Genomic DNA, 24,112 nt, shown 5'->3' with positions numbered 1-24,112 from the left:
ACATACTGCTATAGTCCTGTCTAACATACTGCTATAGTCTTGTCTAATGCTGCTATAGTCCTGTCTAATGCTGCTATAGTCCTGTCTAATGCTGCTATAGTCCTGTCTAATGCTGCTATAGTCCTGTCTAATGCTGCTATAGTCCTGTCTAATGCTGCTATAGTCCTGTCTAATGCTGCTATAGTCTTGTCTAATGCTGCTATAGTCCTGTCTAATGCTGCTATAGTCCTGTCTAATGCTGCTATAGTCCTGTCTAACATACTGCTATAGTCTTGTCTAATGCTGCTATAGTCTTGTCTAATGCTGCTATAGTCCTGTCTAACATACTGCTATAGTCCTGTCTAATGCTGCTATAGTCCTGTCTAACATACTGCTATAGTCTTGTCTAATGCTGCTATAGTCCTGTCTAATGCTGCTATAGTCCTGTCTGACATACTGATATAGTCCTGTCTAATGCTGCTATAGTCCTGTCTAATGCTGCTATAGTCCTGTCTAACATACTGCTATAGTCCTGTCTGACATACTGCTATAGTCCTGTCTAACATACTGCTATAGTCCTGTCTAACATACTGCTATTGTCCTGTCTAACATACTGCTATAGTCCTGTCTAATGCTGCTATAGTCCTGTCTAATGCTGCTATAGTCCTGTCTAACATACTGCTATAGTCCTGTCTAATGCTGCTATAGTCTTGTCTAATGCTGCTATAGTCCTGTCTAATGCTGCTATAGTCCTGTCTAATGCTGCTATAGTCCTGTCTAACATACTGCTATAGTCCTGTCTAATGCTGCTATAGTCCTGTCTAACATACTGCTATAGTCCTGTCTAATGCTGCTATAGTCCTGTCTAATGCTGCTATAGTCCTGTCTGACATACTGCTATAGTCCTGTCTAATGCTGCTATAGTCCTGTCTGACATACTGCTATAGTCCTGTCTAATGCTGCTATAGTCCTGTCTAATGCTGCTATAGTCCTGTCTAACATACTGCTATAGTCCTGTCTAATGCTGCTATAGTCTTGTCTAATGCTGCTATAGTCCTGTCTAATGCTGCTATAGTCCTGTCTAACATACTGCTATAGTCCTGTCTAACATACTGCTATAGTCCTGTCTAATGCTGCTATAGTCCTGTCTAACATACTGCTATAGTCCTGTCTAATGCTGCTATAGTCCTGTCTGACATACTGCTATAGTCCTGTCTAATGCTGCTATAGTCCTGTCTAATGCTGCTATAGTCCTGTCTAATGCTGCTATAGTCCTGTCTAACATACTGCTATAGTCCTGTCTAATGCTGCTGTAGTCCTGTCTAATGCTGCTATAGTCCTGTCTAATGCTGCTATAGTCCTGTCTAATGCTGCTATAGTCCTGTCTAACATACTGATATAGTCCTGTCTAATGCTGCTATAGTCCTGTCTAATGCTGCTATAGTCCTGTCTAATGCTGATATAGTCCTGTCTAATGCTGCTATAGTCCTGTCTAATGCTGCTATAGTCCTGTCTAACATACTGCTATAGTCCTGTCTAACATACTGCTATAGTCCTGTCTAATGCTGCTATAGTCTTGTCTAATGCTGCTATAGTCCTGTCTAATGCTGCTATAGTCCTGTCTAACATACTGCTATAGTCCTGTCTAACATACTGCTATAGTCCTGTCTAACATACTGCTATAGTCTTGTCTAATGCTGCTATAGTCCTGTCTAATGCTGCTATAGTCCTGTCTAATGCTGCTATAGTCCTGTCTAATGCTGCTATAGTCCTGTCTAATGCTGCTATAGTCCTGTCTAATGCTGCTATAGTCCTGTCTAATGCTGCTATAGTCCTGTCTAATGCTGCTATAGTCCTGTCTAATGCTGCTATAGTCCTGTCTAATGCTGCTATAGTCCTGTCTAATGCTGCTATAGTCCTGTCTAACATACTGCTATAGTCCTGTCTAACATACTGCTATAGTCCTGTCTAACATACTGCTATAGTCCTGTCTAATGCTGCTATAGTCCTGTCTAATGCTGCTATAGTCCTGTCTAACATACTGCTATAGTCCTGTCTAACATACTGCTATAGTCCTGTCTAACATACTGCTATAGTCTTGTCTAATGCTGCTATAGTCCTGTCTAATGCTGCTATAGTCCTGTCTAATGCTGCTATAGTCCTGTCTAATGCTGCTATAGTCCTGTCTAATGCTGCTATAGTCCTGTCTAATGCTGCTATAGTCCTGTCTAATGCTGCTATAGTCTTGTCTAATGCTGCTATAGTCCTGTCTAATGCTGCTATAGTCCTGTCTAATGCTGCTATAGTCCTGTCTAACATACTGCTATAGTCCTGTCTAACATACTGCTATAGTCCTGTCTAATGCTGCTATAGTCTTGTCTAATGCTGCTATAGTCCTGTCTAATGCTGCTATAGTCCTGTCTAACATACTGCTATAGTCCTGTCTAACATACTGCTATAGTCCTGTCTAACATACTGCTATAGTCTTGTCTAATGCTGCTATAGTCCTGTCTAATGCTGCTATAGTCCTGTCTAATGCTGCTATAGTCCTGTCTAATGCTGCTATAGTCCTGTCTAATGCTGCTATAGTCCTGTCTAATGCTGCTATAGTCCTGTCTAATGCTGCTATAGTCCTGTCTAATGCTGCTATAGTCCTGTCTAATGCTGCTATAGTCCTGTCTAATGCTGCTATAGTCCTGTCTAATGCTGCTATAGTCCTGTCTAACATACTGCTATAGTCCTGTCTAACATACTGCTATAGTCCTGTCTAACATACTGCTATAGTCCTGTCTAATGCTGCTATAGTCCTGTCTAATGCTGCTATAGTCCTGTCTAACATACTGCTATAGTCCTGTCTAACATACTGCTATAGTCCTGTCTAACATACTGCTATAGTCTTGTCTAATGCTGCTATAGTCCTGTCTAATGCTGCTATAGTCCTGTCTAATGCTGCTATAGTCCTGTCTAATGCTGCTATAATCCTGTCTAATGCTGCTATAGTCCTGTCTAATGCTGCTATAGTCCTGTCTAATGCTGCTATAGTCTTGTCTAATGCTGCTATAGTCCTGTCTAATGCTGCTATAGTCCTGTCTAATGCTGCTATAGTCCTGTCTAACATACTGCTATAGTCTTGTCTAATGCTGCTATAGTCTTGTCTAATGCTGCTATAGTCCTGTCTAATGCTGCTATAGTCCTGTCTAACATACTGCTATAGTCCTGTCTAATGCTGCTATAGTCCTGTCTAACATACTGCTATAGTCTTGTCTAATGCTGCTATAGTCCTGTCTAATGCTGCTATAGTCCTGTCTGACATACTGATATAGTCCTGTCTAATGCTGCTATAGTCCTGTCTAATGCTGCTATAGTCCTGTCTAACATACTGCTATAGTCCTGTCTGACATACTGCTATAGTCCTGTCTAACATACTGCTATAGTCCTGTCTAATGCTGCTATAGTCCTGTCTAATGCTGCTATAGTCCTGTCTAATGCTGCTATAGTCCTGTCTAATGCTGCTATAGTCCTGTCTAATGCTGCTATAGTCCTGTCTAATGCTGCTATAGTCCTGTCTAACATACTGCTATAGTCCTGTCTAACATACTGCTATAGTCCTGTCTAATGCTGCTATAGTCTTGTCTAATGCTGCTATAGTCCTGTCTAATGCTGCTATAGTCCTGTCTAATGCTGCTATAGTCCTGTCTAACATACTGCTATAGTCCTGTCTAATGCTGCTATAGTCCTGTCTAACATACTGCTATAGTCCTGTCTAATGCTGCTATAGTCCTGTCTAATGCTGCTATAGTCCTGTCTGACATACTGCTATAGTCCTGTCTAATGCTGCTATAGTCCTGTCTGACATACTGCTATAGTCCTGTCTAATGCTGCTATAGTCCTGTCTAATGCTGCTATAGTCCTGTCTAACATACTGCTATAGTCCTGTCTAATGCTGCTATAGTCTTGTCTAATGCTGCTATAGTCCTGTCTAATGCTGCTATAGTCCTGTCTAACATACTGCTATAGTCCTGTCTAACATACTGCTATAGTCCTGTCTAATGCTGCTATAGTCCTGTCTAACATACTGCTATAGTCCTGTCTAATGCTGCTATAGTCCTGTCTGACATACTGCTATAGTCCTGTCTAATGCTGCTATAGTCCTGTCTAATGCTGCTATAGTCCTGTCTAATGCTGCTATAGTCCTGTCTAACATACTGCTATAGTCCTGTCTAATGCTGCTGTAGTCCTGTCTAATGCTGCTATAGTCCTGTCTAATGCTGCTATAGTCCTGTCTAATGCTGCTATAGTCCTGTCTAATGCTGCTATAGTCCTGTCTAATGCTGCTATAGTCCTGTCTAATGCTGCTATAGTCCTGTCTAATGCTGCTATAGTCCTGTCTAATGCTGCTATAGTCCTGTCTAATGCTGCTATAGTCCTGTCTAATGCTGCTATAGTCCTGTCTAATGCTGCTATAGTCCTGTCTAATGCTGCTATAGTCCTGTCTAATGCTGCTATAGTCCTGTCTAACATACTGCTATAGTCCTGTCTAACATACTGCTATAGTCCTGTCTAACATACTGCTATAGTCCTGTCTAATGCTGCTATAGTCCTGTCTAATGCTGCTATAGTCCTGTCTAACATACTGCTATAGTCCTGTCTAACATACTGCTATAGTCCTGTCTAACATACTGCTATAGTCTTGTCTAATGCTGCTATAGTCCTGTCTAATGCTGCTATAGTCCTGTCTAATGCTGCTATAGTCCTGTCTAATGCTGCTATAGTCCTGTCTAATGCTGCTATAGTCCTGTCTAATGCTGCTATAGTCCTGTCTAATGCTGCTATAGTCTTGTCTAATGCTGCTATAGTCCTGTCTAATGCTGCTATAGTCCTGTCTAATGCTGCTATAGTCCTGTCTAACATACTGCTATAGTCTTGTCTAATGCTGCTATAGTCTTGTCTAATGCTGCTATAGTCCTGTCTAACATACTGCTATAGTCCTGTCTAATGCTGCTATAGTCCTGTCTAACATACTGCTATAGTCTTGTCTAATGCTGCTATAGTCCTGTCTAATGCTGCTATAGTCCTGTCTGACATACTGATATAGTCCTGTCTAATGCTGCTATAGTCCTGTCTAATGCTGCTATAGTCCTGTCTAACATACTGCTATAGTCCTGTCTGACATACTGCTATAGTCCTGTCTAACATACTGCTATAGTCCTGTCTAACATACTGCTATTGTCCTGTCTAACATACTGCTATAGTCCTGTCTAATGCTGCTATAGTCCTGTCTAATGCTGCTATAGTCCTGTCTAACATACTGCTATAGTCCTGTCTAATGCTGCTATAGTCTTGTCTAATGCTGCTATAGTCCTGTCTAATGCTGCTATAGTCCTGTCTAATGCTGCTATAGTCCTGTCTAACATACTGCTATAGTCCTGTCTAATGCTGCTATAGTCCTGTCTAACATACTGCTATAGTCCTGTCTAATGCTGCTATAGTCCTGTCTAATGCTGCTATAGTCCTGTCTGACATACTGCTATAGTCCTGTCTAATGCTGCTATAGTCCTGTCTGACATACTGCTATAGTCCTGTCTAATGCTGCTATAGTCCTGTCTAATGCTGCTATAGTCCTGTCTAACATACTGCTATAGTCCTGTCTAATGCTGCTATAGTCTTGTCTAATGCTGCTATAGTCCTGTCTAATGCTGCTATAGTCCTGTCTAACATACTGCTATAGTCCTGTCTAACATACTGCTATAGTCCTGTCTAATGCTGCTATAGTCCTGTCTAACATACTGCTATAGTCCTGTCTAATGCTGCTATAGTCCTGTCTGACATACTGCTATAGTCCTGTCTAATGCTGCTATAGTCCTGTCTAATGCTGCTATAGTCCTGTCTAATGCTGCTATAGTCCTGTCTAACATACTGCTATAGTCCTGTCTAATGCTGCTGTAGTCCTGTCTAATGCTGCTATAGTCCTGTCTAATGCTGCTATAGTCCTGTCTAATGCTGCTATAGTCCTGTCTAACATACTGATATAGTCCTGTCTAATGCTGCTATAGTCCTGTCTAATGCTGCTATAGTCCTGTCTAATGCTGATATAGTCCTGTCTAATGCTGCTATAGTCCTGTCTAATGCTGCTATAGTCCTGTCTAACATACTGCTATAGTCCTGTCTAACATACTGCTATAGTCCTGTCTAATGCTGCTATAGTCTTGTCTAATGCTGCTATAGTCCTGTCTAATGCTGCTATAGTCCTGTCTAACATACTGCTATAGTCCTGTCTAACATACTGCTATAGTCCTGTCTAACATACTGCTATAGTCTTGTCTAATGCTGCTATAGTCCTGTCTAATGCTGCTATAGTCCTGTCTAATGCTGCTATAGTCCTGTCTAATGCTGCTATAGTCCTGTCTAATGCTGCTATAGTCCTGTCTAATGCTGCTATAGTCCTGTCTAATGCTGCTATAGTCCTGTCTAATGCTGCTATAGTCCTGTCTAATGCTGCTATAGTCCTGTCTAATGCTGCTATAGTCCTGTCTAATGCTGCTATAGTCCTGTCTAACATACTGCTATAGTCCTGTCTAACATACTGCTATAGTCCTGTCTAACATACTGCTATAGTCCTGTCTAATGCTGCTATAGTCCTGTCTAATGCTGCTATAGTCCTGTCTAACATACTGCTATAGTCCTGTCTAACATACTGCTATAGTCCTGTCTAACATACTGCTATAGTCTTGTCTAATGCTGCTATAGTCCTGTCTAATGCTGCTATAGTCCTGTCTAATGCTGCTATAGTCCTGTCTAATGCTGCTATAGTCCTGTCTAATGCTGCTATAGTCCTGTCTAATGCTGCTATAGTCCTGTCTAATGCTGCTATAGTCTTGTCTAATGCTGCTATAGTCCTGTCTAATGCTGCTATAGTCCTGTCTAATGCTGCTATAGTCCTGTCTAACATACTGCTATAGTCTTGTCTAATGCTGCTATAGTCTTGTCTAATGCTGCTATAGTCCTGTCTAATGCTGCTATAGTCCTGTCTAACATACTGCTATAGTCCTGTCTAATGCTGCTATAGTCCTGTCTAACATACTGCTATAGTCTTGTCTAATGCTGCTATAGTCCTGTCTAATGCTGCTATAGTCCTGTCTGACATACTGATATAGTCCTGTCTAATGCTGCTATAGTCCTGTCTAATGCTGCTATAGTCCTGTCTAACATACTGCTATAGTCCTGTCTGACATACTGCTATAGTCCTGTCTAACATACTGCTATAGTCCTGTCTAACATACTGCTATTGTCCTGTCTAACATACTGCTATAGTCCTGTCTAATGCTGCTATAGTCCTGTCTAATGCTGCTATAGTCCTGTCTAACATACTGCTATAGTCCTGTCTAATGCTGCTATAGTCTTGTCTAATGCTGCTATAGTCCTGTCTAATGCTGCTATAGTCCTGTCTAATGCTGATATAGTCCTGTCTAACATACTGCTATAGTCCTGTCTGACATACTGCTATAGTCCTGTCTAACATACTGCTATAGTCCTGTCTAATGCTGCTATAGTCCTGTCTAATGCTGCTATAGTCCTGTCTGACATACTGCTATAGTCCTGTCTAATGCTGCTATAGTCCTGTCTGACATACTGCTATAGTCCTGTCTAATGCTGCTATAGTCCTGTCTAATGCTGCTATAGTCCTGTCTAACATACTGCTATAGTCCTGTCTAATGCTGCTATAGTCTTGTCTAATGCTGCTATAGTCCTGTCTAATGCTGCTATAGTCCTGTCTAACATACTGCTATAGTCCTGTCTAACATACTGCTATAGTCCTGTCTAATGCTGCTATAGTCCTGTCTAACATACTGCTATAGTCCTGTCTAATGCTGCTATAGTCCTGTCTGACATACTGCTATAGTCCTGTCTAATGCTGCTATAGTCCTGTCTAATGCTGCTATAGTCCTGTCTAACATACTGCTATAGTCCTGTCTAATGCTGCTATAGTCCTGTCTAATGCTGCTATAGTCCTGTCTAATGCTGCTATAGTCTTGTCTAATGCTGCTATAGTATTGTCTAATGCTGCTATAGTCCTGTCTAATGCTGCTATAGTCCTGTCTAACATACTGCTATAGTCCTGTCTAACATACTGCTATAGTCCTGTCTGACATACTGCTATAGTCCTGTCTAATGCTGCTATAGTCCTGTCTAATGCTGCTATAGTCCTGTCTAACATACTGCTATAGTCCTGTCTAATGCTGCTATAGTCTTGTCTAATGCTGCTATAGTCCTGTCTAATGCTGCTATAGTCCTGTCTAACATACTGCTATAGTCCTGTCTAACATACTGCTATAGTCCTGTCTAATGCTGCTATAGTCTTGTCTAATGCTGCTATAGTCCTGTCTAATGCTGCTATAGTCCTGTCTAACATACTGCTATAGTCCTGTCTAATGCTGCTATAGTCCTGTCTAATGCTGCTATAGTCCTGTCTAATGCTGCTATAGTCCTGTCTAACATACTGCTATAGTCCTGTCTGACATACTGCTATAGTCCTGTCTAATGCTGCTATAGTCCTGTCTAATGCTGCTATAGTCCTGTCTAACATACTGCTATAGTCCTGTCTAATGCTGCTATAGTCCTGTCTAATGCTGCTATAGTCTTGTCTAATGCTGCTATAGTCTTGTCTAATGCTGCTATAGTCCTGTCTAATGCTGCTATAGTCCTGTCTAACATACTGCTATAGTCCTGTCTAATGCTGCTATAGTCTTGTCTAATGCTGCTATAGTCCTGTCTAATGCTGCTATAGTCCTGTCTAACATACTGCTATAGTCCTGTCTAACATACTGCTATAGTCCTGTCTAATGCTGCTATAGTCTTGTCTAATGCTGCTATAGTCCTGTCTAATGCTGCTATAGTCCTGTCTAACATACTGCTATAGTCCTGTCTAATGCTGTTATAGTCCTGTCTAATGCTGCTATAGTCCTGTCTAATGCTGCTATAGTCCTGTCTAATGCTGCTATAGTCCTGTCTAATGCTGCTATAGTCCTGTCTAACATACTGCTATAGTCCTGTCTAACATACTGCTATAGTCTTGTCTAATGCTGCTATAGTCCTGTCTAATGCTGCTATAGTCCTGTCTAACATACTGCTATAGTCCTGTCTAACATACTGCTATAGTCCTGTCTAATGCTGCTATAGTCCTGTCTAATGCTGCTATAGTCCTGTCTAACATACTGCTATAGTCCTGTCTAACATACTGCTATAGTCCTGTCTAACATACTGCTATAGTCCTGTCTAATGCTGCTATAGTCTTGTCTAATGCTGCTATAGTCCTGTCTAATGCTGATATAGTCCTGTCTAATGCTGCTATAGTCTTGTCTAATGCTGCTATAGTCCTGTCTAATGCTGCTATAGTCCTGTCTAATGCTGCTGTAGTCCTGTCTAATGCTGCTATTGTCCTGTCTAACATGCTGCTATAGTCCTGTCTAATGCTGCTATAGACCTGTCTGACATACTGCTATAGTCCTGTCTAATGCTGCTATAGTCCTGTCTAATGCTGCTATAGTCCTGTCTAACATACTGCTATAGTCCTGTCTAACATACTGCTATAGTCCTGTCTAATGCTGCTATAGTCCTGTCTAATGCTGCTATAGACCTGTCTAACATACTGCTATAGTCTTGTCTAATGCTGCTATAGTCTTGTCTAATGCTGCTATAGACCTGTCTAACATACTGCTATAGTCCTGTCTAACATACTGCTATAGTCTTGTCTAATGCTGCTATAGTCCTGTCTAATGCTGCTATAGTCCTGTCTAATGCTGCTATAGACCTGTCTGACATACTGCTATAGTCCTGTCTATTGCTGCTATAGTCCTGTCTAACATACTGCTATAGTCCTGTCTAATGCTGCTATAGTCCTGTCTAACATACTGCTATAGTCCTGTCTAACATACTGCTATAGTCCTGTCTAATGCTGCTATAGTCCTGTCTAATGCTGCTATTGTCCTGTCTAATGCTGCTATAGTCCTGTCTAATGCTGCTATAGACCTGTCTAACATACTGCTATAGTCCTGTCTAATGCTGCTATAGTCCTGTCTAATGCTGCTATAGTCCTGTCTAATGCTGCTATAGTCCTGTCTAATGCTGCTATAGTCCTGTCTAATGCTGCTATAGTCCTGTCTGACATACTGCTATAGTCCTGTCTGACATACTGCTATAGTCCTGTCTAACATACTGCTATAGTCCTGTCTAATGCTGCTATAGTCCTGTCTAATGCTGCTATAGTCCTGTCTAACATACTGCTATAGTCCTGTCTGACATACTGCTATAGTCCTGTCTGACATACTGCTATAGTCCTGTCTAATGCTGCTATAGACCTGTCTAACATACTGCTATAGTCCTGTCTAACATACTGCTATAGTCCTGTCTGACATACTGCTATAGTCCTGTCTAATGCTGCTATAGACCTGTCTAACATACTGCTATAGTCCTGTCTAACATACTGCTATAGTCCTGTCTAATGCTGCTATAGTCCTGTCTAACATACTGCTATAGTCCTGTCTAACATACTGCTATAGTCCTGTCTAACATACTGTTATAGTCCTGTCTAATGCTGCTATAGACCTGTCTAATGCTGCTGTAGTCCTGTCTAACATACTGCTATAGTCCTGTCTAACATACTGCTATAGTCCTGTCTAATGCTGCTATAGTCCTGTCTAACATACTGCTATAGTCCTGTCTGACATACTGCTATAGTCCTGTCTGACATACTGCTATAGTCCTGTCTGACATACTGCTATAGTCCTGTCTAATGCTGCTATAGTCCTGTCTAATGCTGCTATAGTCCTGTCTAACATACTGCTATAGTCCTGTCTGACATACTGCTATAGTCCTGTCTGACATACTGCTATAGTCCTGTCTGACATACTGCTGTAGTCCTGTCTAATGCTGCTGTAGTCCTGTCTAATGCTGCTATAGTCCTGTCTAACATACTGCTATAGTCCTGTCTAATGCTGCTATAGTCCTGTCTAATGCTGCTATAGTCCTGTCTAACATACTGATATAGTCCTGTCTGACATACTGCTATAGTCCTGTCTGACATACTGCTATAGTCCTGTCTAACATACTGCTATAGACCTGTCTAACATACTGCTATAGTCCTGTCTAACATACTGCTATAGTCCTGTCTAATGCTGCTATAGTCCTGTCTAATGCTGCTATAGTCCTGTCTAATGCTGCTATAGTCCTGTCTAACATACTGCTATAGTCCTGTCTAATGCTGCTATAGTCCTGTCTAATGCTGCTATAGTCCTGTCTAACATACTGATATAGTCCTGTCTGACATACTGCTATAGTCCTGTCTGACATACTGCTATAGTCCTGTCTAACATACTGCTATAGACCTGTCTAACATACTGCTATAGTCCTGTCTAACATACTGCTATAGTCCTGTCTAATGCTGCTATAGTCCTGTCTAATGCTGCTATAGACCTGTCTAACATACTGATATAGTCCTGTCTAACATACTGCTATAGACCTGTCTGACATACTGCTATAGTCCTGTCTGACATACTGCTATAGTCCTGTCTAATGCTGCTATAGTCCTGTCTAATGCTGCTATAGTCCTGTCTGACATACTGCTATAGTCCTGTCTGACATACTGCTATAGTCCTGTCTAACATACTGCTATAGTCCTGTCTAATGCTGCTATAGTCCTGTCTAATGCTGCTATAGTCCTGTCTAACATACTGCTATAGTCCTGTCTGACATACTGCTATAGTCCTGTCTGACATACTGCTATAGTCCTGTCTAATGCTGCTATAGACCTGTCTAACATACTGCTATAGTCCTGTCTAACATACTGCTATAGTCCTGTCTGACATACTGCTATAGTCCTGTCTAATGCTGCTATAGACCTGTCTAACATACTGCTATAGTCCTGTCTAACATACTGCTATAGTCCTGTCTAATGCTGCTATAGTCCTGTCTAACATACTGCTATAGTCCTGTCTAACATACTGCTATAGTCCTGTCTAACATACTGTTATAGTCCTGTCTAATGCTGCTATAGACCTGTCTAATGCTGCTGTAGTCCTGTCTAACATACTGCTATAGTCCTGTCTAACATACTGCTATAGTCCTGTCTAATGCTGCTATAGTCCTGTCTAACATACTGCTATAGTCCTGTCTGACATACTGCTATAGTCCTGTCTGACATACTGCTATAGTCCTGTCTGACATACTGCTATAGTCCTGTCTAATGCTGCTATAGTCCTGTCTAATGCTGCTATAGTCCTGTCTAACATACTGCTATAGTCCTGTCTGACATACTGCTATAGTCCTGTCTGACATACTGCTATAGTCCTGTCTGACATACTGCTGTAGTCCTGTCTAATGCTGCTGTAGTCCTGTCTAATGCTGCTATAGTCCTGTCTAACATACTGCTATAGTCCTGTCTAATGCTGCTATAGTCCTGTCTAATGCTGCTATAGTCCTGTCTAACATACTGATATAGTCCTGTCTGACATACTGCTATAGTCCTGTCTGACATACTGCTATAGTCCTGTCTAACATACTGCTATAGACCTGTCTAACATACTGCTATAGTCCTGTCTAACATACTGCTATAGTCCTGTCTAACATACTGCTATAGTCCTGTCTAATGCTGCTATAGTCCTGTCTAATGCTGCTATAGTCCTGTCTAATGCTGCTATAGACCTGTCTAACATACTGCTATAGTCCTGTCTAACATACTGCTATAGTCCTGTCTAATGCTGCTATAGTCCTGTCTAACATACTGCTATAGTCCTGTCTAACATACTGCTATAGTCCTGTCTAACATACTGTTATAGTCCTGTCTAATGCTGCTATAGACCTGTCTAATGCTGCTGTAGTCCTGTCTAACATACTGCTATAGTCCTGTCTAACATACTGCTATAGTCCTGTCTAATGCTGCTATAGTCCTGTCTAACATACTGCTATAGTCCTGTCTGACATACTGCTATAGTCCTGTCTGACATACTGCTATAGTCCTGTCTGACATACTGCTATAGTCCTGTCTAATGCTGCTATAGTCCTGTCTAATGCTGCTATAGTCCTGTCTAACATACTGCTATAGTCCTGTCTGACATACTGCTATAGTCCTGTCTGACATACTGCTATAGTCCTGTCTGACATACTGCTGTAGTCCTGTCTAATGCTGCTGTAGTCCTGTCTAATGCTGCTATAGTCCTGTCTAACATACTGCTATAGTCCTGTCTAATGCTGCTATAGTCCTGTCTAATGCTGCTATAGTCCTGTCTAACATACTGATATAGTCCTGTCTGACATACTGCTATAGTCCTGTCTGACATACTGCTATAGTCCTGTCTAACATACTGCTATAGACCTGTCTAACATACTGCTATAGTCCTGTCTAACATACTGCTATAGTCCTGTCTAATGCTGCTATAGTCCTGTCTAATGCTGCTATAGTCCTGTCTAATGCTGCTATAGTCCTGTCTAACATACTGCTATAGTCCTGTCTAATGCTGCTATAGTCCTGTCTAATGCTGCTATAGTCCTGTCTAACATACTGATATAGTCCTGTCTGACATACTGCTATAGTCCTGTCTGACATACTGCTATAGTCCTGTCTAACATACTGCTATAGACCTGTCTAACATACTGCTATAGTCCTGTCTAACATACTGCTATAGTCCTGTCTAATGCTGCTATAGTCCTGTCTAATGCTGCTATAGACCTGTCTAACATACTGATATAGTCCTGTCTAACATACTGCTATAGACCTGTCTGACATACTGCTATAGTCCTGTCTGACATACTGCTATAGTCCTGTCTAATGCTGCTATAGTCCTGTCTAATGCTGCTATAGTCCTGTCTGACATACTGCTATAGTCCTGTCTGACATACTGCTATAGTCCTGTCTAACATACTGCTATAGTCCTGTCTAATGCTGCTATAGTCCTGTCTAATGCTGCTATAGTCCTGTCTAACATACTGCTATAGTCCTGTCTGACATACTGCTATAGTCCTGTCTGACATACTGCTATAGTCCTGTCTAATGCTGCTATAGACCTGTCTAACATACTGCTATAGTCCTGTCTAACATACTGCTATAGTCCTGTCTGACATACTGCTATAGTCCTGTCTAATGCTGCTATAGACCTGTCTAACATACTGCTATAGTCCTGTCTAACATACTGCTATAGTCCTGTCTAATGCTGCTATAGTCCTGTCTAACATACTGCTATAGTCCTGTCTAACATACTGCTATAGTCCTGTCTAACATACTGTTATAGTCCTGTCTAATGCTGCTATAGACCTGTCTAATGCTGCTGTAGTCCTGTCTAACATACTGCTATAGTCCTGTCTAACATACTGCTATAGTCCTGTCTAATGCTGCTATAGTCCTGTCTAACATACTGCTATAGTCCTGTCTGACATACTGCTATAGTCCTGTCTGACATACTGCTATAGTCCTGTCTGACATACTGCTATAGTCCTGTCTAATGCTGCTATAGTCCTGTCTAATGCTGCTATAGTCCTGTCTAACATACTGCTATAGTCCTGTCTGACATACTGCTATAGTCCTGTCTGACATACTGCTATAGTCCTGTCTGACATACTGCTGTAGTCCTGTCTAATGCTGCTGTAGTCCTGTCTAATGCTGCTATAGTCCTGTCTAACATACTGCTATAGTCCTGTCTAATGCTGCTATAGTCCTGTCTAATGCTGCTATAGTCCTGTCTAACATACTGATATAGTCCTGTCTGACATACTGCTATAGTCCTGTCTGACATACTGCTATAGTCCTGTCTAACATACTGCTATAGACCTGTCTAACATACTGCTATAGTCCTGTCTAACATACTGCTATAGTCCTGTCTAATGCTGCTATAGTCCTGTCTAATGCTGCTATAGTCCTGTCTAATGCTGCTATAGTCCTGTCTAACATACTGCTATAGTCCTGTCTAATGCTGCTATAGTCCTGTCTAATGCTGCTATAGTCCTGTCTAACATACTGATATAGTCCTGTCTGACATACTGCTATAGTCCTGTCTGACATACTGCTATAGTCCTGTCTAACATACTGCTATAGACCTGTCTAACATACTGCTATAGTCCTGTCTAACATACTGCTATAGTCCTGTCTAATGCTGCTATAGTCCTGTCTAATGCTGCTATAGACCTGTCTAACATACTGATATAGTCCTGTCTAACATACTGCTATAGACCTGTCTGACATACTGCTATAGTCCTGTCTGACATACTGCTATAGTCCTGTCTAATGCTGCTATAGTCCTGTCTAATGTCCTGTCCTGTCTAACACACTGCTCTCTCACCACTGCTATAGTCTAGTCCAGGGGGTCACCACTGCTATAGTCTAGTCCAGGGGGTCACCACTGCTATAGTCTAGTCCAGGGGGTCACCACTGCTATAGTCTAGTCCAGGGGTCACCACTGCTATAGTCTAGTCCAGGGGTCACCACTGCTATAGTCTAGTCCAGGGGTCACCACTGCTATAGTCTAGTCCAGGGGTCAGGGGTCACCACTGCTATAGTCTAGTCCAGGGGTCACCACTGCTATAGTCTAGTCCAGGGGTCACCACTGCTATAGTCTAGTCCAGGGGTCACCACTGCAGTGATAGGGCCTTGCATTCCAATGTGTTTTATTTCATTAACGCTGTTGGTGGTTGGTGCACTTGATTCAGCAGCCCTGGCGCCGGGAAGGCAACGTGTTCCCATTCTGAACCATTTCATGCGTCTGAAGGTAGAACTCTGCCTACCCGGCAGGCCCAGAGGGCAAATCAAGTACACCTATAGGCCTACCTATAGGCCTACCGTGTCTGCACAGTTTCCTCGAGCCATAGACTGTAAAAAGAAACATCGAACGCACAGCAAAGTTGATACTGTGAGATTTCTAAACTTTTAAAACCATGACTAGAGGGACTAAACGAATCCAGCAAAGAGCTGCTGTTTTAATGAGTCCGTGTTCAAGCTGTTAGTCAGCACTGTCAACACGTTGTTCAAGACTTTTATAAGACATAAAATGCGCTCCCTACTTCCACACGCTGCCATGAAGGACTAATGGAAAGGGTCTCGATAAGCTTGCATTGATATTATTATTAGCGGCTTGTTTATATGGAGTAATATTTCACTTTATCTGGACATCGGATTAACAACATGACTTGGTGCATGAGGCAGAAATAATGCAGTGCGACTTGGGTTTCACCATCAGCTGGAAGACATAGTCGCCTTTTCTCAACGGAGGGAGGGAGAGAGGAGGGAGGGAGGGAGGGAGGGAGGGAGGGAGAGAGGAGGGAGGGAGGGAGGGAGGGAGGGAGAGAGGAGGGAGGGAGGGAGGGAGGGAGGGAGGGAAAGAGGAGGGAGGGAGAGAGGAGGGACGGCGAGTCGGGTGAGAGGCAGCCTCACCACTGCTCCCTCCCTCCCCTCAGACTGACCATCAGATGCAGGTCATCAGTCAGCCTCACCGCTGCTCCCTCCCCTCAGACTGACCATCAGATACAGGCCATCAGTCAGCCTCACCACTGCTCCCTCCCCTCAGACTGACCATCAGATACAGGCCATCAGTCAGCCTCACCACTGCTCCCTCCCTCAGACTGACCATCAGGTCATCAGTCAGCCTCACCACTGCTCTCTCCCTCCCCTCAGACTGACCATCAGATACAGGTCATCAGTCAGCCTCACCGCTGCTCCCTCCCTCCCCTCAGACTGACCATCAGATGCAGGCCATCAGTCAGCCTCACCGCTGCTCTCTCCCTCCCCTCAGACTGACCATCAGGCCATCAGTCAGCCTCACCGCTGCTCCCTCCCTCCCCTCAGACTGACCATCAGATACAGGTCATCAGTCAGCCTCACCGCTGCTCTCTCCCTCCCCTCAGACTGACCATCAGGCCATCAGTCAGCCTCACCGCTGCTCTCTCCCTCCCCTCAGACTGACCATCAGATACAGGTCATCAGTCAGCCTCACCGCTGCTCTCTCCCTCCCCTCAGACTGACCATCAGGCCATCAGTCAGCCTCACCGCTGCTCCCTCCCTCCCCTCAGACTGACCATCAGGCCATCAGTCAGCCTCACCGCTGCTCCCTCCCTCCCCTCAGACTGACCATCAGATGCAGGTCATCAGTCAGCCTCACCACTGCTCCCTCCCTCCCCTCAGACTGACCATCAGATACAGGTCATCAGTCAGCCTCACCACTGCTCCCTCCCTCCCCTCAGACTGACCATCAGATGCAGGCCATCAGTCAGCCTCACCGCTGCTCCCTCCCTCCCCTCAGACTGACCATCAGATACAGGTCATCAGTCAGCCTCACCGCTGCTCCTCCCTCCCTCAGACTGACCATCAGATCAGGCCATCAGTCAGCCTCACCACTGCTCCCTCCCCTCAGACTGACCATCAGATGCAGGTCATCAGTCAGCCTCACCGCTGCTCCCTCCCTCCCCTCAGACTGACCATCAGATGCAGGTCATCAGTCAGCCTCACCACTGCTCTCTCCCTCCCTCAGACTGACCATCAGATGCAGGCCATCAGTCAGCCTCACCGCTGCTCCCTCCCCTCAGACTGACCATCAGATGCAGGCCATCAGTCAGCCTCACCACTGCTCCCTCCCCTCAGACTGACCATCAGATGCAGGCCATCAGTCAGCCTCACCGCTGCTCCCTCCCCTCAGACTGACCATCAGATACAGGTCATCAGTCAGCCTCACCACTGCTCTCTCCCTCCCCTCAGACTGACCATCAGATACAGGTCATCAGTCAGCCTCACCGCTGCTCCCTCCCTCCCCTCAGACTGACCATCAGATACAGGTCATCAGTCAGCCTCACCACTGCTCCCTCCCTCCCCTCAGACTGACTATCAGATGCAGGTCATCAGTCAGCCTCACCGCTGCTCCCTCCCTCCCTCCCTCCCCCTCCCCCCTCCTCCCTCCCCTCAGACTGACCATCAGATACAGGTCATCAGTCAGCCTCACCGCTGCTCCCTCCCTCCCTCAGACTGACCATCAGATACAGGCCATCAGTCAGCCTCACCACTGCTCTCTCCCTCCCCTCAGACTGACCATCAGATGCAGGCCATCAGTCAGCCTCACCGCTGCTCCCTCCCCCTCAGACTGACCATCAGATGCAGGTCATCAGTCAGCCTCACCACTGCTCTCTCCCTCCCCTCAGACTGACCATCAGATGCAGGCCATCAGTCAGCCTCACCACTGCTCTCTCCCTCCCCTCAGACTGACCATCAGATACAGGCCATCAGTCAGCCTCACCACTGCTCCCTCCCTCCCCTCAGACTGACCATCAGATGCAGGCCATCAGTCAGCCTCACCACTGCTCTCCCTCCCCCCTCAGACTGACCATCAGATACAGGTCATCAGTCAGCCTCACCGCTGCTCCCTCCCTCCCCTCAGACTGACCATCAGATACAGGTCATCAGTCAGCCTCACCGCTGCTCCCTCCCTCCCCTCAGACTGACCATCAGATGCAGGCCATCAGTCAGCCTCACCGCTGCTCTCTCCCTCCCCTCAGACTGACCATCAGATGCAGGTCATCAGTCAGCCTCACCGCTGCTCCCTCCCTCCCCTCAGACTGACCATCAGATGCAGGCCATCAGTCAGCCTCACCGCTGCTCCCTCCCCTCAGACTGACCATCAGATGCAGGCCATCAGTCAGCCTCACCGCTGCTCTCTCCCCTCAGACTGACCATCAGATGCAGGTCATCAGTCAGCCTCACCGCTGCTCCCTCCCTCAGACTGACCATCAGATGCAGGCCATCAGTCAGCCTCACCGCTGCTCCCTCCCCTCAGACTGACCATCAGATGCAGGCCATCAGTCAGCCTCACCGCTGCTCTCTCCCCTCAGACTGACCATCAGATGCAGGCCATCAGTCAGCCTCACCGCTGCTCTCTCCCCTCAGACTGACCATCAGATGCAGGTCATCAGTCAGCCTCACCACTGCTCCCTCCCTCAGACTGACCATCAGATACAGGTCATCAGTCAGCCTCACCGCTGCTCCCTCCCTCCCCTCAGACTGACCATCAGATGCAGGCCATCAGTCAGCCTCACCGCTGCTCCCTCCCTCCCCTCAGACTGACCATCAGATACAGGTCATCAGTCAGCCTCACCACTGCTCTCTCCCTCCCCTCAGACTGACCATCAGATACAGGCCATCAGTCAGCCTCACCGCTGCTCCCTCCCCCCCCTCAGACTGACCATCAGATACAGGTCATCAGTCAGCCTCACCGCTGCTCCCTCCCCCTCAGACTGACCATCAGATGCAGGTCATCAGTCAGCCTCACCGCTGCTCCCTCCCTCCCCTCAGACTGACCATCAGATGCAGGCCATCAGTCAGCCTCACCACTGCTCTCTCCCCTCAGACTGACCATCAGATGCAGGTCATCAGTCAGCCTCACCGCTGCTCCCTCCCTCCCCTCAGACTGACCATCAGGTCATCAGTCAGCCTCACCACTGCTCTCCCCTCCCCTCAGACTGACTATCAGATGCAGGCCATCAGTCAGCCTCACCGCTGCTCCCTCCCTCCCCTCAGACTGACCATCAGGTCATCAGTCAGCCTCACCACTGCTCTCTCCCTCCCCTCAGACTGACCATCAGATACAGGTCATCAGTCAGCCTCACCGCTGCTCTCTCTCTCCCCTCAGACTGACCATCAGATGCAGGTCATCAGTCAGCCTCACCGCTGCTCCCTCCCTCCCCTCAGACTGACTATCAGATGCAGGCCATCAGTCAGCCTCACCGCTGCTCCCTCCCCTCAGACTGACCATCAGATGCAGGTCATCAGTCAGCCTCACCGCTGCTCCCTCCCCTCAGACTGACCATCAGATGCAGGCCATCAGTCAGCCTCACCGCTGCTCCCTCCCTCCCCTCAGACTGACCATCAGATGCAGGCCATCAGTCAGCCTCACCGCTGCTCCCTCCCTCCCCTCAGACTGACTATCAGATGCAGGTCATCAGTCAGCCTCACCGCTGCTCCCTCCCTCCCTCAGACTGACCATCAGATACAGGCCATCAGTCAGCCTCACCACTGCTCCCTCCCTCCCCTCAGACTGACCATCAGATACAGGTCATCAGTCAGCCTCACCGCTGCTCTCTCCCTCCCCTCAGACTGACCATCAGATGCAGGCCATCAGTCAGCCTCACCACTGCTCCCTCCCCCCTCAGACTGACCATCAGATACAGGTCATCAGTCAGCCTCACCGCTGCTCCCTCCCTCCCCTCAGACTGACTATCAGATGCAGGTCATCAGTCAGCCTCACCGCTGCTCCCTCCCTCCCTCCCTCCCTCCCCCTCCTCCCTCCCCTCAGACTGACTATCAGATGCAGGTCATCAGTCAGCCTCACCGCTGCTCCCTCCCTCCCTCCCTCCCTCCCTCCCTCCCTCCCTCCCCTCAGACTGACCATCAGATGCAGGTCATCAGTCCAGTAAAATAAAAGCAAATGATCATTCTCACTCAGCTGTGCCTCAAGTAATACAACAAATGATCTATTACCAGTGTGATCATAATGATCTATTACCAGTGTGATCATAATGATCTATTACCAGTGTGATCATACTGATCTATTACCAGTGTGATCATACTGTATACCTACAATTTGTATATCATTTCTAAATGGTCTGAGAAGAACAGCATTGGCAGGGCAATTCAAGCATAGCCAATATGCACATTCAAAGTGTTTAATAGTCTCATGTACAGGGTTGCAGGGTACAGCGTTGAATAGTATCATGTACAGGGTTGCAGGGTACAGTGTTTAATAGTCTCATGTACAGGGTTGCAGGTGTGATTGCAGGGTACAGTGTTTAATAGTCTCATGTACAGGGTTGCAGGGTACAGCGTTGAATAGTCTCATGTACAGGGTTGCAGGGTACAGTGTTTAATAGTCTCATGTACAGGGTTGCAGGTGTGATTGCAGGGTACAGTGTTTAATAGTCTCATGTACAGGGTTGCAGGGTACAGCGTTGAATAGTCTCATGTACAGGGTTGCAGGGTACAGTGTTTAATAGTCTCATGTACAGGGTTGCAGGTGTGATTGCAGGGTATAGTGTTTAATAGTCTCATGTACAGGGTTGCAGGTGTGATTGCAGGGTACAGTGTTTAATAGTCTCATGTACAGGGTTGCAGGGTACAGCGTTGAATAGTCTCATGTACAGGGTTGCAGGTGTGATTGCAGGGTACAGTGTTTAATAGTCTCATGTACAGGGTTGCAGGTGTGATTGCAGGGTACAGTGTTTAATAGTCTCATGTACAGGGTTGCAGGGTACAGCGTTGAATAGTCTCATGTACAGGGTTGCAGGTGTGATTGCAGGGTACAGTGTTTAATAGTCTCATGTACAGGGTTGCAGGTGTGATTGCAGGGTACAGTGTTTAATAGTCTCATGTACAGGGTTGCAGGGTACAGCGTTGAATAGTCTCATGTACAGGGTTGCAGGTGTGATTGCAGGGTACAGTGTTTAATAGTCTCATGTACAGGGTTGCAGGTGTGATTGCAGGGTACAGTGTTTAATAGTCTCATGTACAGGGTTGCAGGGTACAGTGTTTAATAGTCTCATGTACAGGGTTGCAGGTGTGATTGCAGGGTACAGTGTTTAATAGTCTCATGTACAGGGTTGCAGGGTACAGTGTTTAATAGTCTCATGTACAGGGTTGCAGGTGTGATTGCAGGGTACAGTGTTTAATAGTCTCATGTACAGGGTTGCAGGTGTGATTGCAGGGTACAGTGTTTAATAGTCTCATGTACAGGGTTGCAGGTGTGATTGCAGGGTACAGTGTTTAATAGTCTCATGTACAGGGTTGCAGGGTACAGTGTTTAATAGTCTCATGTACAGGGTTGCAGGTGTGATTGCAGGGTACAGTGTTTAATAGTCTCATGTACAGGGTTGCAGGGTACAGCGTTGAATAGTCTCATGTACAGGGTTGCAGGTGTGATTGCAGGGTACAGTGTTTAATAGTCTCATGTACAGGGTTGCAGGTGTGATTGCAGGGTACAGTGTTTACTCATGTACAGGGTTGCAGGTGTGATTGCAGGGTACAGTGTTTACTCATGTACAGGGTTGCAGGTGTGATTGCAGGGTACAGTGTTTAATAGTCTCATGTACAGGGTTGCAGGTGTGATTGCAGGGTACAGTGTTTAATAGTCTCATGTACAGGGTTGCAGGGTACAGCGTTGAATAGTCTCATGTACAGGGTTGCAGGGTACAGTGTTTAATAGTCTCATGTACAGGGTTGCAGGTGTGATTGCAGGGTACAGTGTTTACTCATGTACAGGGTTGCAGGTGTGATTGCAGGGTACAGTGTTTAATAGTCTCATGTACAGGGTTGCAGGTGTGATTGCAGGGTACAGTGTTTAATAGTCTCATGTACAGGGTTGCAGGTGTGATTGCAGGGTACAGTGTATTGGGAATATAACCTACTACAAACCGTATTGCTACAGAACTGTTTTAATAGGTTAATGTTGCACAGGCTTAAGTTTTTAAGTCATGTTTTTTAAATCTGAGTAGTAAATCTCTGCTTGCATCTTGACTCAGAAAAGGTTGACCACTGTCAGTCTGTCTCAATCAAACCTCGAATACTAAAACTGTACTCAACCCATAGTCTACTATAACTCAACCCATAGTCTACTATAACTCAACCCATAGTCTACTATAACTCAACCCATAGTCTACTATAACTCAACCCATAGTCTACTATAACTCAACCCATAGTCTACTATAACTCAACCCATAGTCTACTATAACTCAACCCATAGTCTACTATAACTCAACCCATAGTCTACTATAACTCAACCCATAGTCTAGTATAACTCAACCCATAGTCTACTATAACTCAACCCATAGTCTAGTATAGTCTACTATAACCAACCCATAGTCTACTATAACCAACCTATAGTCTACTATAACTCAACCCATAGTATACTATAACCAACCCATAGTCTACTATAACTCAACCCATAGTCTACTATAACTCAACCCATAGTCTACTATAACTCAACCCATAGTCTACTATAACTCAACCCATAGTCTACTATAACTCAACCCATAGTCTACTAGAACTCAACCCATAGTCTACTATAACTCAACCCATAGTCTACTATAACCAACCCATAGTCTACTATAACTCAACCCATAGTCTACTATAACTCAACCCATAGTCTACTATAACTCAACCCATAGTCTACTATAACTCAACCCATAGTCTACTATAACCAACCCATAGTCTACTATAACTCAACCCATAGTCTACTATAACTCAACCCATAGTCTACTATAACTCAACCCATAGTCTACTATAACTCAACCCATAGTCTACTATAACCAACCCATAGTCTACTATAACTCAACCTATAGTCTACTATAACCAACCCATAGTCTACTATAACCAACCCATAGTCTACTATAACCAACCCATAGTCTACTAGAACTCAACCCATAGTCTACTATAACTCAACCCATAGTCTACTATAACTCAACCCATAGTCTACTATAACTCAACCCATAGTCTACTATAACCAACCCATAGTCTACTATAACTCAACCCATAGTCTACTATAACTCAACCCATAGTCTACTATAACTCAACCCATAGTCTACTATAACTCAACCCATAGTCTACTATAACTCAACCCATAGTCTACTATAACTCACCCATAGTCTACTATAACCAACCCATAGTCTACTATAACCAACCCATAGTCTACTATAACCAACCCATAGTCTACTATAACCAACCCATAGTCTACTATAACCAACCCATAGTCTAGTATAACTCAACCCATAGTCTACTATAACTCAACCCATAGTCTACTATAACTCAACCCATAGTCTACTATAACTCAACCCATAGTCTACTATAACTCAACCCATAGTCTACTATAACCAACCCATAGTCTACTATAACCAACCCATAGTCTACTATAACCAACCCATAGTCTACTATAACTCAACCCATAGTCTACTATAACTCAACCCATAGTCTACTATAACTCAACCCATAGTCTACTATAACCAACCCATAGTCTACTATAACTCAACCCATAGTCTACTATAACCAACCCATAGTCTACTATAACCAACCCATAGTCTACTATAACCAACCCATAGTCTACTATAACCAACCCATAGTCTACTATAA

The 24,112-nt window shown here is 44.8% G+C and overlaps 1 protein-coding gene across 2 annotated transcripts in view; it reads left to right on the top strand.

Annotated features, from left to right (window-relative positions):
* nme7 (NME/NM23 family member 7) overlaps window positions 1-24,112 on the top strand; it is a 140,898-nt gene that overhangs the window by 116,140 nt on the left and 646 nt on the right. The window lies entirely within an intron of this gene.

This window comes from Coregonus clupeaformis, chromosome 11 (assembly GCF_020615455.1).
Source record: "Coregonus clupeaformis isolate EN_2021a chromosome 11, ASM2061545v1, whole genome shotgun sequence".
In the NCBI taxonomy this organism is placed as follows: domain Eukaryota; kingdom Metazoa; phylum Chordata; class Actinopteri; order Salmoniformes; family Salmonidae; genus Coregonus; species Coregonus clupeaformis.
This window is presented reverse-complemented; position numbering and strand designations above follow the sequence as displayed.